The following is a 17,002-nucleotide window of genomic DNA, read 5'->3' as shown; positions in this document are numbered from 1 at the left end:
GAAATGACAGTCGGCACAGTCGCCGGCTGTTCGGAGGGCTGCGGAGAGACCCCCGTGGGACAGAGGACGGCGTGGGAAGCCTCATTAGGATCCGGAGGCTTCCCCCACCCGAGGTGAGTACCCCCCAGGGGATCTTTTTAATGTTACAGAGTCTCTTTAAGGAGCACAGTGGGAACAAGAGGAAAACATTTTTAAAAAAAGACCTTGTAGTTTTTGAGAAAATGGATTTTAAAGTTTATGTACTTAGTGTGGAAATTGGTTAATAGCAAATCCCCGTACGTGCTAGAAACACCAAATTTGCAGGATATGTTAAGAGGGAACAGGAAGAAAAAATATTTTCAAAAAGACCTTATAGTTTTTAAGAAAATCGATGTTAAAGTTAGGAGGGAAAAAAAGTCTACATTTAAATGCAGTCAAATGACAGATGATGTACCAAGATGCATATAAATGTATTTATTTTTGTGGGGAAAAAAATATGGACGTGTGGTCCCCCCTCCTGAGCCTCTTTAACTCCTTGTCTCCCATTCAGGCTGGGATAGCTAGAATTCAGAGCCCCGGCTGCGTGGGGCTTTGCACCCTCAGCTATACCAGCCCGTATGGTGTGGGCAGCCAAGCCTCCTCCTATCCCCCAGAGCCCTTGTCAAGTCCACGGACAAGGGGCTCTTTCCCACCTCCGTTGCCCCAGGAGGAGGTGGGGGCAATGACGCCCTGGGCGGTTCATGGTGACATCTGAGAGTCCCCTTTAAGAGGAGAAAAGAGTACCCCTTACCTATTTCCACAAAGAGTTGAATGGATTAGAAACATGACCACAAAAAAGTCCTGTAACGTTCTTAATTAACAATAAATACTCATCTTTAAAAAAAAAAAAGTTCCCATGCCAATATCCTCAGAAATGGTCCCAAACAAATATCCTCTAATCTTGAACCCCCCCCCCCGCTGCAGCTTTCAGCTATACTAAGTATAACTTAGAGCCCTGTCTCTCCTGACACTCCACTGCCGGATCCTGCTGTCGTCCTCACCCCCCACCCCAACCACCCCCACCAATGCTGCCACCTAGAGCACCCATGGGTGCACTAGGTGCCAGCATGGGTGGGTGCGATTGGTGTGGGCAGGTGGGGAGGACAGCGGGAGACGGTGGCAGAGCGTACATACAGTATGGCACTCTCATCTACACTGATATAGGGGTGATTGGGGGCAGGGAGGACATGGTTAATCCTATGTAATAAAACCATTGTGTCCCTGCGTCCTCCAGAGTGGCATGCAGTTGGACTTGGGACAGCCCAGGAGGACGGATGCAGAGGGTAGGCGGTCATGCAGGTGCACCTCTCCACCAGAGATCCCCCCATAACATGAACCATGCAGGCTGGTATAGCTCAGGGTGTGAAGCTTCACGCAGCCAGGGCTTCGCATTCTAGCTATCCTAGCCTGCATTGGGACAAGAGTTTAACCACTTGCTGACCTCCCACTACCGATGGGCGGCGACAAAGTGGCACCCTCAGGACCGCCTAACGCCGATCAGCGGCGGCACCTGGGGGACTAATTAGCCGGGGATCACGCATCTGCCGGCATTAGGCTCCGCCCACCCATGATGTCAACCCGCCTGCTGTTTAGAAGCGCCGGCGGGTTGTTAACCCTGCGATCGCCGCATGCAAAGTGTATAAAACACTTTGTAATGTATACAAAGTGTATTATACAGGCTGCCTCCTACCCTGGTGGTCCCAGTGATCGAGGGACCACCAGGGCAGGAGGCAGCCCCCCTAGTAAGCACAACAGCACACTGATCCTGCCCCCTGATCGCCCACAGCACCCCTCATCACCCACTCACATGGCTGCTTGCACCCAATCACCCCCCTAATCACCCATCAATCACCCCCTGTCACTATCTGTCAACACTATCCTATAGATTAGGTCCTAAACTGCCCCTGGGGGCTCCTGATCACCCCCACACCCTCAGATCCTCCCCAGACCCCCCCCCCCATGTGTACTGTATTCTCCCCTTTAATCACTCACTGATCACCTGTTAATCACCTGTCAATCACCCATCAATCACCCCCTGTCACTGCCACCCATCAGATCAGACCCTAACCTGCCCCTTGCGGGCACGCAATTACCCGCCCACACCCTCAGATCGCCCTCAGACCCCCCCCCCCCCCCCGATCACCTTGCCAGTGCATTGCTTGCATCTATTATCCCCTATAATCACACCCTGATTACCTATCAATCACCCCGTCACCCCCTGTCACTGCTACCCATCAGATCAGACCCTAATCTGCCCCTTGCGGTACCACAAACACCCGCCCACACCCTCAGATCGCCCTCAGACCCCCCCCCCCCCCCCGATCACCTCCCCAGTGCATTATTTACATCAGTTCTCCCCTCGAATCACCCTCTGATCACCCATCAATCACCCCCTGTCACCACCTGCCACTGCTACCCATCATACCCATCAGATCAGACCCTCATCTGCCCCTTGCGGGCACACAATCACCCGCCCACACCCTCAGATCGCCCTGATCACCTCGCCCGTGCATTGCTTGCATCTATTCTCCCCTCTAATCACACCCTGATCCCCTATTAATCACCCAGTCACCCCCTGTCACCACCTGTCACTGCTACCCATCAGATCAGACCCTATTCTGCCCCTTGCAGGCACCCAAAAACCCACCCACACCCTCAAATCGCCCACAAACCCCCCCTGATCACCTCCCCAGTGCACTATTTACATCTGTTCTCCCCTCTAATCACCCACTGATCACCCATCAATCACCCCCTGTCACCACCTATCACTGATACCCATTATACCCATCAGATCAGATCCTAATCTGCCCCTTTCAGACACCCAATCACCCGCCCACACCCTCAGATCACCCTCAGACCCCCCCCCCCCCGATCACCTCGCCAGTGCATTGCTTGCATCTATTCTCCCCTCTAATCACACCCTGATCGCCTATCAATCACCCCGTCACCCCTTTCACTGCTACCCATCAGACCAGACCCTAATCTGCCCCTTACGGGCACCTAAACACCCGCCCACACCCTCAGATCACCCTCAGACCCCCCCTGATCACCTCCCCAGTACATTATTTACATCTGTTCTCCCCTCTAATCACCCACTGATCACCCATCAATCACCCCCTGTCACCACCTGTCACTGCTACCCATCAAATCAGACCCTAATCTGCCCCTTGTGGGTACCCAATTACCCGCCCACACCCTTAGATTGCCCTCAGACCCCCCCTGATCACCTCCCCAGTGAATTACTTGCATCTATTCCCCCTCTAATCACACCCTGAGACACCCATCAATCACCTCCTGTCACCACCTGTCACCCCCTAGGACACCTACCCATCAGATCAGGCACTAATTTGCCCCGTGTGGGCTCCTGATCACTCGGCCAAACCCTCAGATCCCCCTAAAACCCCTTTCCGATCACCTCCCCAGTGCATTGATTGCATCTGTTCTCCCCTCTAATCACCCCCTGAGACACCCATCAATCCCCTCCTGTCACCCCCTAGCACTCCTATCCATCAGATCAAGCCCTAATCTGCCCCCTGCGGGCTTCTGATCACCCGGCCAAACCCTCACCTGCCCCACTGCAGTGACAGATTTTTTTTTCTGATCACTGCTGGTCTCTACGACTTAATTGTGGCTGAGACCAACCGTTACGCAACTGCCAATCCAAGAAGCTACCATCCCCAGCCTTTTCGGTGGAAACCACTCCAAGTTTCCGAACGTAACATTTTTTGGGGCCTTCTCTTTAACATGGGTTTAGTCAAAAATAATAAAATACAACAAATATGCGCTTTAGGAAAAAACAGCACTCAGTGATTCGCGTTTCTCAAATGTCAATGTGCAGACATAACAGGAGTTGCAAATTACATGACTGCTTGCACCCAATCACCCCCCTAATCACTAGCGGCGGCTCCAGCTTCAGAATTTTGGGGGGGCTCAAAAGGGGCACAATGGCTGGCTGGCGGAGCTCAAGGGGGGGAATTTTTTGCGCGCCTCGGCGACAGGAGTGGGCGTGGTCATGACATCCTGTGGGCGGGGCTAACTGTAATGTAGTTGTACCAGCTAATGTAGTTACATAAAAAAAAAGTAAAGTAAATGCACGTAATGACAGACAGCCTTTCACCAGTAAATGCATGTAATGAGAGACAGCGTTTCAATAGTAAATGCATGTAATGAGAGACAGCGTTTCACCAGTAACTGCACGTAATGAGAGACAGCGTTTCCCCACTAAATGCACATAAGAGACAGCCTTTCACCAGTAAATGCATGTAATGAGAGACAGCCTTTTACCAGTAAATGCATGTAATGAGAGACAGCCTTTCACCAGTAAATGCATGTAATGAGAGACAGCGTTTCAATAGTAAATGCATGTAATGAGAGACAGCTTTTCACCAGTAAATGCACGTAATGAGAGACAGCGTTTCCCCACTAAATGCACATAAGAGACAGCCTTTCCCTAGTAAATGCATGTAATGAGAGACAGCCTTTCACCAATAAATGCACATAAGAGACAGCTTTTCACCAGTAAATGCACGTAATTAGAGACAGCATTTCACCAGTTAATGCACATAATGACAGACAGCGGTTCCCCAGTATATGCATGTAATGAGAGACAGCCTTTCACCAGTAAATGCATGTAATGAGAGACAGCCTTTCACCAGCAAATGCATGTAATGAGAGGCAGCGATACACCACTAAATGCACATAAGAGACAGCCTTTAACCAGTAAATGCACGTAATGAGAGACAGCCTTTCACCACTAAATGCACATAAGAGACAGCCTTTCACCAGTAAATGCACGCAATGAGAGACATCGTTTCACCAGTTAATGCATGTAATGAGAGACAGCCTTTCAATAGTAAATGCATGTAATGAGAGACAGCGTTTCCCCCACTAAATGCACATAAGAGCGAGCCTTTCACCAGTAAATGCATGTAATGAGAGACAGCGTTTCACCACAAAATGCATGCAATGAGAGACAGTGTTTCACCAGTTAATGCACATAATGACAGACAGCGTTTCCCCAGTAAATGCATGTAATGATATAGATGTCCCCAGTATATGTAGCCAGGGGTATGTGTGCCCAGTATATGTAGCCAGGGGTATGTGTGCCCAGTATATGTAGCCAGGGGTATGTGTGCCCAGTATATGTAGCCAGGGGTATGTGTGCCCAGTATATGTAGCCAGGGGTATATGTGCCCAGTATATGTAGCCAGGTGTATATGTGCCCAGTATATGTAGCCAGGGGTATATGTGCCCAGTATATGTAGCCAGGGGTATATGTCCCAGTATATGTAGGCAGGGGTATATGTGCCCAGTATATGTAGCCAGGTGTATAGTTGTCCCCAGGGGTATATGTCCCAGTATATGTAGGCAGGGGTATATGTGCCCAGTATATGTAGCCAGGGGTATATGTGCCCAGTATATGTAGCCAGGGGTATATGTCCCAGTATATGTAAGCAGGGGTATATGTGTCCAGTATATGTAGCCAGGTGTATAGTTGTTCCCAGGGGTATATGTCCCAGTATATGTAGGCAGGGGTATATGTGCCCAGTATATGTAAACAGGGGTATATGTGCCCAGTATATGTAGTCAGGGGTATATGTCCCCAGTATATGTAGCCAGGGGTATATGTCCCAGTATATGTAGCCAGGGGTATATGTCCCCAGTATATGTAGCCAGGGGTATATGTCCCAGTATATGTAGCCAGGGGTATATGTCCCAGTATATGCAGCCAGGGGTATATGTGCCCAGTATATGTAGCCAGGGGTATATGTGCCCAGTATATGTAGCCAGGGGTATATGTGCCCAGTATATGTAGTCAGGGGGTATATGTCCCAGTATATATAGCTAGGGGTATATGTCCCAGTATATGTAGCCGGGGGTATATGTGCCCAGTATATGTAGCCAGGTGTATAGTTGTCCCCAGTATAGGTAGGTAGGACTTACCATGTTTAACCAGGTGTATAGATGTCCCCAGGAGGGGTGGAAGCGGAGAGAAGAGGAAGCCGTGTGGAGAGACACAGACCCCCCCCCCCCCCCTGTGTACTGTATTCTCCCCTGTAATCACCCACTGATCACCTGTCAATAACCTATCAATCACCCATCAATCACCCCCTGTCACTGCCACCCGTCAGATCAGACCCTAACCTGCCCCTTGCGGGCACCTGATCACCCGCCCACACCCTCAGATTGCCCGCAGACCCGCCATCAGATCACCTCCCAAGTGCATTGTTTATATCTGTTTTCTCCTCTAATCACCCACTGATCACCCATCAATCACCCCCTGTCACCACCTGTCACTGCTACCCATCAGATCAGACCCTAATCTGCCCCTTGCGGGCAACCAATTACCCGCCCACACCCTCAGATCGCCCTCAGACACCCCCCCCCCCATAACCTCGCCAGTGCATTGCTTGCATCTATTCTCCCCTCTGATCACACCCTGATCACCTATCAATCACCCCGTTACCCCCTGTCACTGCTACCCATCAGATCAGACCCTAATCTGCCCCTTGCGGGAACACAAACACCCGGCCACACCCTCAGATCGCCCTCAGACCCCCCCCTGATAACCTCCCCAGTGCATTATTTACATCAGTTCTCCCCTCGAATCACCCTCTGATCACCCATCAATCACCCCCTGTCACCACCTGTCACTGCTACCTATCATATCCATCAGATCAGACCCTCATCTGCCCCTTGTGGGCACCCAATCACCCGCCCACACCCTCAGATCGCCCTCAGACCCCCCTGATCACCTCGCTCGTGCATTGCTTGCATCTATTCTCCCCTCTAATCACACCCTGATCCCCTATCAATCACCCTGTCACCCCCTGTCACCACCTGTCACTGCTACCCATCAGATCAGACCCTATTCTGCCCCTTGCGGGCACCCAAACACCCGCCCACACCCTCAGATCGCCCTCAAACCCCCCCCTGATCACCTCCCCAGTGCACTATTTACATCTGTTCTCCCCTCTAATCACCCACTGATCACCCATCAATCACCACCTGTCACCACCTATCACTGCTACCCATTATACCCATCAGATCAGACCCTAATCTGCCCCTTGCAGACACCCAATCACCCGCCCACACCCTCAGATCACCCTCAGACCCCCCCGATCACCTCGCCAGTGCATTGCTTGCATCTATTCTCCCCTCTAATCACACCCTGATCACCTATCAATCACCCCGTCACCCCTTTTCACTGCTACCCATCAGATCAGACCCTAATCTGCCCCTTGCGGGCACCTAAACACCCGCACCACCTGTCACCCCCTAGCACACCTACCCATAAGATCAGGCACTAATTTGCCCCGTGTGGGCTCCTGATCACTCGGCCAAACCCTCAGATCCCCCTAAAACCCCCTTCCGATCACCTCCCCAGTGCATTGATTGCATCTGTTCTCCCCTCTAATCACCCCCTGAGACACCCATCAATCCCCTCCTGTCACCCCCTAGCACTCCTATCCATCAGATCAAGCCCTAATCTGCCCCCTGCGGGCTTCTGATCACCCGGCCAAACCCTCACCTGCCCCACCGCAGTGACAGATTTTTTTTTTCTGATCACTGCTGGTCTCTACGACTTAATTGTGGCTGAGACCAAGCGTTACGCAACTGCCAATCCAAGAGGCTACCATACCCAGCCTTTTCGGTGGAAACCACTCCAAGTTTCCGAACGTAACATTTTTTGGGGCCTTCTCCTTAACATGGGTTTAGTCAAAAATAATAAAATACAACAAATATGCGCTTTAGGTAAAAACAGCACTCAGTGATTCACGTTTCTCAAATGTCAATGTGCAGACATAACAGGAGTTGCAAATTATTAAAACGCGCACGCTTGTCTCATAAACAGATAAGGTCAAACAGTCTCACAGTTCCAAAGTATGAGCAGGCTCCAGGGGGATTGCCAAACACTGTCCTTTTGATCTTTATCCCCAGACAAAACACTTCCACATGCAAAAAGAGGGAAAAACAAAAATATAGCGTAATACTGCGACCAATAACGAAATCTCTCAGAAAGACACCTCCACCTGAATCTTCTAAGTGTATATATTAAGAGACCACCTCTACACCAGCACCAGTGCCAGGACACCCCCCAAGTGCCCGCACTCACCGCACTGGCCTCCTGGATCACCGGAGGTAGGATTAAGAGTGTATGGGGGTATTCAACGTTCCTCAACTCTCTATTGCAACTTGCCCATCAAACTGTAACTAAAAACAGCGGACATAAGGTAATATGTCAATTTAATAAAAAGATAAAAGCAATTCCACTCACAAGCCTTGCAGGGTAAACAGCGCAAAACAAACAGTTGGGGTCCGCGGGAACCGCTCAGCTGCTGTAACGTCAGATCCAGACTCGCTCCGTCTTTCCGTCGGCAGTACTTCCTCATCCAGTCACGTGCATCAAAGCTCCACCCAATGCATTTAGTCAACACCTTGACTCATCAGGGGCTGTTGATGCACGTATGACTGGCAGCACTTTTCAAGAGCTAAACTCCTCCCCTATTGTGCGCGCTATAAAGATTAAATTTAAAAAGATATACAAAGATAAAAATAAACCTTTGAGTGTGGAAAACCGCGGGATCCTCGGCAAACTCACCTGAGCGCTTCCTCACATAATGAAACACCTAGTCTAATACAAATATAAACGCTCCTGCTATACATCAATCCCCAGACCCCATAGGCAATCCAATATCGTTATATGCAATCAAACATCTTAACAGATTGAAAACAGATTTCAGTCGATCCAAATGTAATATTAGTCTAACCTATATCTATACTAGGCATCCCAGACCGTATAGCTACCTGTTATTGATAAAACAGTTTATATCAAGGTCTACATTAAGACCTCTCGGGGCTGCGGACTCAAGATTGTGAATCCATCTTGTTTCTTTTTTGGACACCTCCCGCACCTTATTGCACCCTCTCCATGATGGCATTCATTTATCTGCTCCACAAAAGGACATCTTAGTTGGGTCAGAATAGTCAGGAACCGGCCCCGTGGCAAGCCTGCAAGTACGGTTCCCGACTGCGGGTTTGACCAGATCGAGAGGGGGAGCAGCCTTAGTCGAGCTGACACAAGGCTGTGACCCCTCAGAGTACTTCTCACTGCCACCACTAGCGGTTGCTAGACACTTCCACTCTGCTGTTGAGTGATCTGCATGCAATCCGCGTTTTCGTATTCGGGTCAGCTTTGCGCTTTAGGCTGAATACGGGAACGCCACGCACACACAGTACAATCATACAGTAGCAAGGCACAATCAGGCACGGACTTTGTAACATAAATTACACTGCAGTCTCTTCTAGGCCAGTGGTTCCCAACCTTTTCCGGCCCGGGGAACACTTTCTGACCAAAATTTTCTCCGGGGGGGCGCGGGTGTTTGCGCGACCTAGTGGACAGTGCCGTGTGCAGCAGGCTATGGGGGGGGGGGGCTGGGGTGCGGCTGCATAGCTAGCATAGTTGCCCCAGTATAGGGAGTTTAGTTGCCCCAGTATGGCTAGTATAGTTACCCCAGTATAGTGCCCCAGTATAGCTAGTATAGTGCCCCAGTATAGCTAGTATAGTCCCAGTATGGATAGGTAGTGCCCCAGTATAGTGCCCAGTATGGGTAGGTAGTGCCCCAGTATAGCCAGTAAAGTGCCCAGTATAGCTAGTATAGTGCCCAGTATAGGTAGGTAGTGCCCAGTATAGCTAGTATAGTGCCCAGATAGCTAGTATAGTGCCCAGTATAGTGCCCAGTATAGCTAGCATGGTGCCCAGTATAGCTAGTATAGTGCCCAGTATAGCTAGCATAGTGCCCAGTATAGCTAGCACAGTGCCCAGTATAGCTAGAATAGTGCCCAGTATAGCTAGTATATTGCCCAGCATAGGTAGGTAGTGCCCCAGTATAGTGCCCAGTATAGCTAGTATAGTGCCCAATATAGCTTACTAGTATGGGTAGGTGTGCCCCTCCCCCTTCCGCGGCCACCGCTCCTGTTACCTTATCATGAGCGGGCGGCCGCTTGTCCGATTAGATTCCCCCGTAGTAGCCGCTCTCCTCTGTGGCATCTCCTATTACAGCAGCGCGTGCTCGGCGGCTGCTGTGATGAGCAGGAAGCGGTACAGCGGCTTCCTGTAGCGGCGATGTGCATCGCCGTTACCATGGGAACCGCTATACCGCTTCCTGGTCATCACAGCAGCCGCTGAGCGCGCTGCTGTAATAGGAGATGCCACAGAGGAGAGCGGCTACTACGGGGGAATCTAATCGGACAAGCGGGCGCCCGCTCATGATAAGGTGACAGGAGCGGCGGCCGGGGGAGGGGAGGAGCGAGAGGCCAGACCTGTACTGCACACCAGGCAACATCCCGCGGAACAGCAGTTGAAAAACGCTGTTCTAGGCTATGAGCGTTAGCTTAGTACAGCAGAAGTCAAACTTATTACATAACGATTTTTATATTCCAGAAAAAAGTGGAACAATGCAGAAAATAATTATATATATACAAAAAAATTACAAAAATAAAGTAAAAATTACAAAATAAAGGTTACAAAGGTACACAAGACAAGTTGCATAAAATAAAAGGGAAATAAACGTACCAGCATATAGGTCTGAGCGTTGTTGCGAGGGGGACGCGGTTCTGGTCAGACCAGGTTAGTCCTAGCGTTTTGCTACCCCCAGAGAACTACGAGTTGTGACTATCCTAGGCCATTTATATAGTCCGCAGTGTGGCCCGGGGGTATTTAATGTTCAGTCCCAAAACTAATGCAATCTCTCAGATTGTCATATCCTTCCTGTAATATGCGACCTTCAAAGCTTTCCTGTTTTTACACATAGACTTCAAACCACCTCACACACTTCCAGTAGGCTGTCATATGTCAACATCAAACGTTCCTGTGTTAGCTTCCACTGTCCAGACTCATTTTAGTCTGGATTGTATTTTGGCTTGTTTACATATACACAAAGTTCAAAGCAATGCAACACCTTTAAGACAGACAAACAAAAATGACAGCGCTCACAGGCTGCAACTGGCTTATAAACCATCAAGGGGCGTGTACAGACCCCCAGAGGCTAAATACACGCCTTGAAACCAAATCAGATGCAAAATTATGCAAATTAAGTGCAAATTTATGTGCTAGTCCCTAATCTAAAATTTGAACGCAGATTGGATGCAGGCTACCACAAGTATACTTAGAACATTTTACACAGAGAAGAAGGTGTAGGCAGCGCTTCCAAATACAGAAGGCTGCACCTGAGTTGATTTAGCTGCAAAGAAGAGCAGAGCTCCAATGGACCATATTACACAACATGCATTCAAACAGGTACAGCAATGGAGGGCGTTAGTTTCATTAAATAATGTGTGCACAAATCATTTCCTACTAGACTTCCCCCCGGCGTTGACGTGCCCCCTCGGGGAAGACCTAACCACTAACCTAACATTAAAAGCATAACTTACCTGGTGCGACTTATCATACAATAGTATACACATTTCTTCAAGACAGACAAACAAAAATGACAGCGCTCACAGGCTGCAACTGGCTTATAAACCATCAAGGGGCATGTACAGACCCCCAGGGGCTAAATACACGCCTTGAAACCAAATCAGATGCAAAATTATGCAAATTAAGTGCAAATTTATGTGCTAGTCCCTAATCTAAAATCTGAATGCAGATTGGATGCAGGCTACCACAAGTATACTTAGAACATTTTACATAGAGAAGAAGGTGTAGGCAGCGCTTCCAAATACAGAAGGCTGCACCTGAGTTGATTTAGCTGCAAAGAAGTGCAGAGCTCCAATGGACCATATTACACAACATGCATTCAAACAGGTACAGCAATGGAGGGCGTTAGCTTCAGCAAATAATGTGTGCACAAATCATTTTCTACTAGACTTCCTCCCGGCGTTGACGTGCCCCCTCGGGGAAGACCTAACCACTAACCTAATGTAACGATTGGTGTCAGCACACAGAGAGAATCTGATTATTGATGATCTGCAGAATCATCAACAATACAGATGTATACTTGATTATGGATGATCTGCAGAATCACCAATAATACAAGTATGACTAACCTCTGGACACCTAATAAGAGTAAGTGTTTGGTGTAACTGTAGGCTATCTCCCGTGAGGCGGGAGACACAAGCAGCTCGACCAGGAACCACCTGAGGGGCAGGTGGCCCTCGGCTGTGCAGGAACTATCCCCTTGAGAGAGGGAATAGAGAGAACCTGGCAACCAGTGATACTTGGTGATCAGATATAGACTGTACTGCAGCCAGGGGCTGCAGAGGAGTAGAGGCCACTGGCTGTGAGCAGGCCGGACTCTCTGAGGAGCAGGAGTCCTAACAGCTAACTGACACTTGGTGGAATAGTGTCACAGCTAGTACAGATAGGCTGAGCACTCAAGGGATGAGTGACAGCCTGTAGGGTCGGGCAGCCCACGTCGGCAACACAGGAGCAGATAAGGTACAGAGACAGAAGGCTGATTCGGTAACCGGGTACAGGCAGGGTTTGGCAACAGGTAGGCAGATATGCAGAGGTACCAAATCAGTAAGCAAGAGAGAGGTCGACAGAGCAAATAGTCATAACAGATATAGAACAGAGTCCTAGCCTGAGGTGTGAGGTCCTTGGTCTCGACACCTAGGACTGAGTCTAGAGTATAACACAGTAATGACACAGTATTCCTAAGCTTGGGTGTGAGGTCCTTGGTCACAACACCCCAGAACTGGTCTAAAGTATAACACAGCAATGACACAGTAATCCTAAGATTGGGTGTGAGGGCCTTGGTCACAACACCCTGGAACTGGTCTAAAGTATAACACAAGCGTAATCTGGCTAAGTGTGAATTCCCAGGTCCTCCTGGTTCTAACACACTGTGGGATCTGACTGAGGTCTGAGTGCTCACACGTAAGTATTCGCAATGGCAGACAACCTGAGACTGACCAGCAAGATGTATATATAGTGCAGCGCTCCTCAGCGCCGCCCAGCACGACTCAGCCAATCACCCACTGGGCTGGGATCAGCTGATCGTCCTGATCAGCTGATCCCTCTCCTACTGGCATAAAGGTCCTGCCTCCCAGCGTGCGCGCGCGTAGCTCTCCATCTGTGTGCACTAGAAGGCTCAGACAAACCAGACGCATGCTGCTGTGCGGAAACCGCCGGTCTGAACGTGGAGACAGCCGCCCCGCTGCCAGACCGCGCGGCGGCATCTCTGCAATCCATTACACCTAACATTAAAAGCATAACTTAACCACTAACCTAACATTAAAAGCATAACTAACCTACACCTTCTTCTCAATGCAACACCTTTGCAGGATGCAGGACAAAAGATGGGCTCGTTATCTAATTACCTCTTTCCTTGCTGGGAGCACAGGTCACCGGTGACAAAGCAAAGTATACATATGAGACAGTATTCAGACCAAAGGGTAGCTATTCAGACCAAAGGGTAGCCGATCACCTGTATATGCTTCAAAGCAACTGTCTGATTAAGTGTTTCCTAATTAGAAGCAGACAATGGTAGCTTCTCCTGCTGGACAATGAATGCAGAGTTAATTTACATTTACATACAGGACCTCACATGAAGTCCGCTGGCAGACTGGCATACATACACATCTGACAGCATACACAGCGGACATAAAAATGGAAAAATATGGCTTCTGTATTATCCCAACATCATAACTAGCTGCGATATCATGACACCTCCTCTCTTCAAGATGGCGCTGGCAGACGAATCGTCTTGCCAGCACCTACACTGCCGGCCTGGCCTGGTGGGGTAACTCCTTAGCATTCTCAGGAGGGTTCCCCACCTGGCCGTTAGCTCCAAGCTACATGGCTGGGAAACTAGGCCAGGTGGCTGCAATGTATCATTGCCCCCGGCAACCTGATGTAACCAACCAGGGGGATGATGGTCCGTGACGACTGTGAATTTGCGACCATAGGGGCAGTGCTGCAGCTGGGGAAGGGTTCCGACAGTCACTACATGCACTTTCTCTATAGTGGCAGGAGCTATCTCTCTGTCCCTTTGGGGAACGATTAGCTGCCGGCCTGCCTCCTCCACTTCAGACAGCTCCGAGGGAATAACTTCCCAGAACCCTCTCAGCCTGCCCCTCCCGGCTGGTGACCTGCTGGCCAGACCCCTGAGCTCTTCCAGGCTGCTGTCTAATCGAACAGCCCCATAGAGCCCAGTGCTGACTGTCACACATGCCAGGAAGGCTGCAGATGGAGAGAACCCAGGGCCCTCAAGGCCCGGTTCCAAAGCGACGCGGCTGACCCGGCAACATCTGCCACTTCAGTGGACAGTCCCTCTGCTGTAGACCCACTAGCACTGCTGGTTACCACTGCAGTGGAGGGAGTGTCCGTATCACACATATCATTGCTCATACCTTTTATCTCAACATCATCTGAAGAGGAAAGATCTGGCCTGGTGCCATCTGCCCCTTCAGTGGGCAGTTCATCTGCTGCAGCCCAACAAACACTGCTGGTTACTCCTGCAGCCGACGGAGTGTCCACATGACACATAGCATTGTGTAGTACATCGCATATGACATCAGCATTATCTGCCTTACACATATTGTCATTTAGAACATCACTTAAAACATCAACATTATCTGCATCATTACACACATTGCTACTCAGACTGAGGCGCTAAATCCAGTACTACAGATCTCCTGTTGTCCCCAATTTTGCCTGATGAAGCGGGCTTGACCTGCGAAACGCGTTGCAATTTTTGTCTGGGGTACCGTATAATAAATTTGTTGATTTATATGAAAACAGGATCTCTTGTCTGCTTTTGGGAGGCGAGCCCACTACTCCCTCCAAGCAATTTTTAAAGGTTTTATGAATTTTTATCCTGTTGGCGCCTCTGTTCTACATCTAATTGCTACTCAGCACTTCACAAGGAGCATCAACAGTTCCTACATCGATCGCATCGATAGTCCGTGCGTCATAAATTACATCATCAGTTTCTGCCTTCTCTGTATCAGCATGTCCCACTCCAGGTCTAGGCACTGGAGACTTACTAGGGCTGGCCCCTATTACACAGTCCTTCTCCCCCAGAGACTCACCAGCACCCCCCACTTGCAAAGAGTTATCACATAGTACCTTGCAAGAGTCCTGAACTTCTGCTGGGAAGGCGGGCTCCACGGGGTTTGGAGTAGGCTCATACCGGGCCACTAACCGTCCCAGGTCAGTACCCAACAAAACGTTCATGGGGATGGCATCAGTTACCCCCACTTCTCTAGTTCCACTGCCGGCACCCCAGTCCAAGTGAACCCATGCAGTGGGTATGGCTGGGCTGACACCCGCAAATCCTTTGACAGGCATCGTCTTGCCAGAAATGTACTCCTCCGGATTTACAGGCTGGGGGTGCACTAGAGTCACCTCTGCTCCAGTGTCTCTCAGGCCGGTGGTAACTGTATCCCCAACCATGACAGGTTGCAGATTCTCTGCATAGCCAGTGGCATTTCTGGTAGCACACAAAGCAGTTTGGACTTCACTGGGGTTTGATGCCTCACTGGCTTTTGGGGCCTCCCTCTTCCTCTCGGGGCAAGTCATGCTGATATGACCCACCTTGTCACATACAAAGCATTTCCGGGTGTCAGGGTTTGGTGACTTGAATCCAGGAGACGGCGGTGCTTGCCTCCTCTGGGTGATGGGTGAAGCAGGGTTAGTGATCTGTTCTCCCTTCCAGCTGGGCGTAGTAGTCCTCCGGGACTCGGGTGCTCGATGGGCTGTGTAGGAATCAGCAATTCCAGCAGCCTCATCCACTGTCTTTGGCTCTTAATTCAGCACAAACAGCCGGACCTCAACAGGACAAGTGTGGAGGAACTGGTCTTTGATCATCAGTTCCTGCAGGGCATCAAAGGTTTTAACAGACAGTCCTTTTAACCAGTGCTGGAAGGCAGTGCGCAGGTTGCAAGGATGATCCAGGTAACTGTCATTAGGACCTTGCTGCACTGTCCTGAAACGTTTACGATACACCTCTGGCATGAGGTGATATCTTTTAGCAATAGCCCTTTTAATGGCCTCATAGTCCTCTTCTTCCTCCTGTGGAAGGCTCACAAACGCCTCCAGGGCCTCACCTCTCAGCCCTGGTGTGAGATATCTTGCCCACTGCTCTCGGGGCACCCCATACTGACGACAAGTCCTTTCAAACCCCTGTAGGAAAGTGTCTATGTCATAGTCCTTGTCCACAGCGGGGAACTTATCCAGGGGGATTCTGTGGACTCGCTCACCTTCGCGTTCTGCGGGGACAGCAGACCTATTCTGCTGCTGCTGCTGAAGTCTAGCCAGCTCCAGCTGGTGTTGCCGTTAAGCTCTTCCCTCCTCTGATGTGTTGTGAGCTGCATCTGCTGGCGTTGGAGCACGGTTCTTGCTCTGCCTCATCATACTCCTCGAGGGCACGAACTAACTGCTCCTTAATCTGGCCTCTCACCGTCTCGATGCCTCTGTGCTCACACAGGTTGAGTAAGTCGTTTTGATTCTGTTTCTTATAGCTGGTTGTTTTCTGCACCATCGTATTGCCAAATAAAAAGAAAAAAGGGGGAGGGGAAGCAAAATGCCAAGTGTGTATCCTTGAAAAAAAAGTATATAGATTCTACACTGAGAAGACTTCTGAAGGCTAGTCGCTTCTAGCAAGCTTCCAGCCTTTAGTACTCAGAATAGCAATCTAAACTGCGTACTAATGTACTAAACGTTCCCACCACTGCCAGCCAATTATGTCAGGAACCGGCTCCGCGGCAAGCCTGCAAGTACGGTTCCCAACTGCGGGTTTGACCAGATCGAGAGGGGAAGCAGCTTTAGTCGAGCTGACACAAGGCTGTGACCCCTCAGAACACTTCTCACTGCCACCACTAGCGGTTGCTAGACACTTCCACTCTGCTGTCGAGTGATCTGCTTGCAATCTGCGTTTTCGTATTCGGGTCAGCTTTGCGCTTTAGGCAGAATACGGGAACGCCACGCACACACACACACACACACAGTACAATCGTACAGTAGCAAGGCACAATCAGG

At 49.9% G+C, this 17,002-nt stretch overlaps 1 pseudogene; it reads right to left on the bottom strand.

Annotated features, from left to right (window-relative positions):
• Positions 1 to 14,863: 14,863 nt before the first annotated feature.
• Positions 14,864 to 16,505, bottom strand: LOC137536753 (uncharacterized; annotated as a pseudogene).
• Between the last annotated feature and the right edge of the window lie 497 nt (positions 16,506 to 17,002).

Source organism: Hyperolius riggenbachi, chromosome 10 (genome assembly GCF_040937935.1).
Source record: "Hyperolius riggenbachi isolate aHypRig1 chromosome 10, aHypRig1.pri, whole genome shotgun sequence".
Lineage (NCBI taxonomy): Eukaryota > Metazoa > Chordata > Amphibia > Anura > Hyperoliidae > Hyperolius > Hyperolius riggenbachi.
Note: the sequence above shows the minus strand (reverse complement) of the source record. Positions and strands in the feature narration are given on the sequence as shown.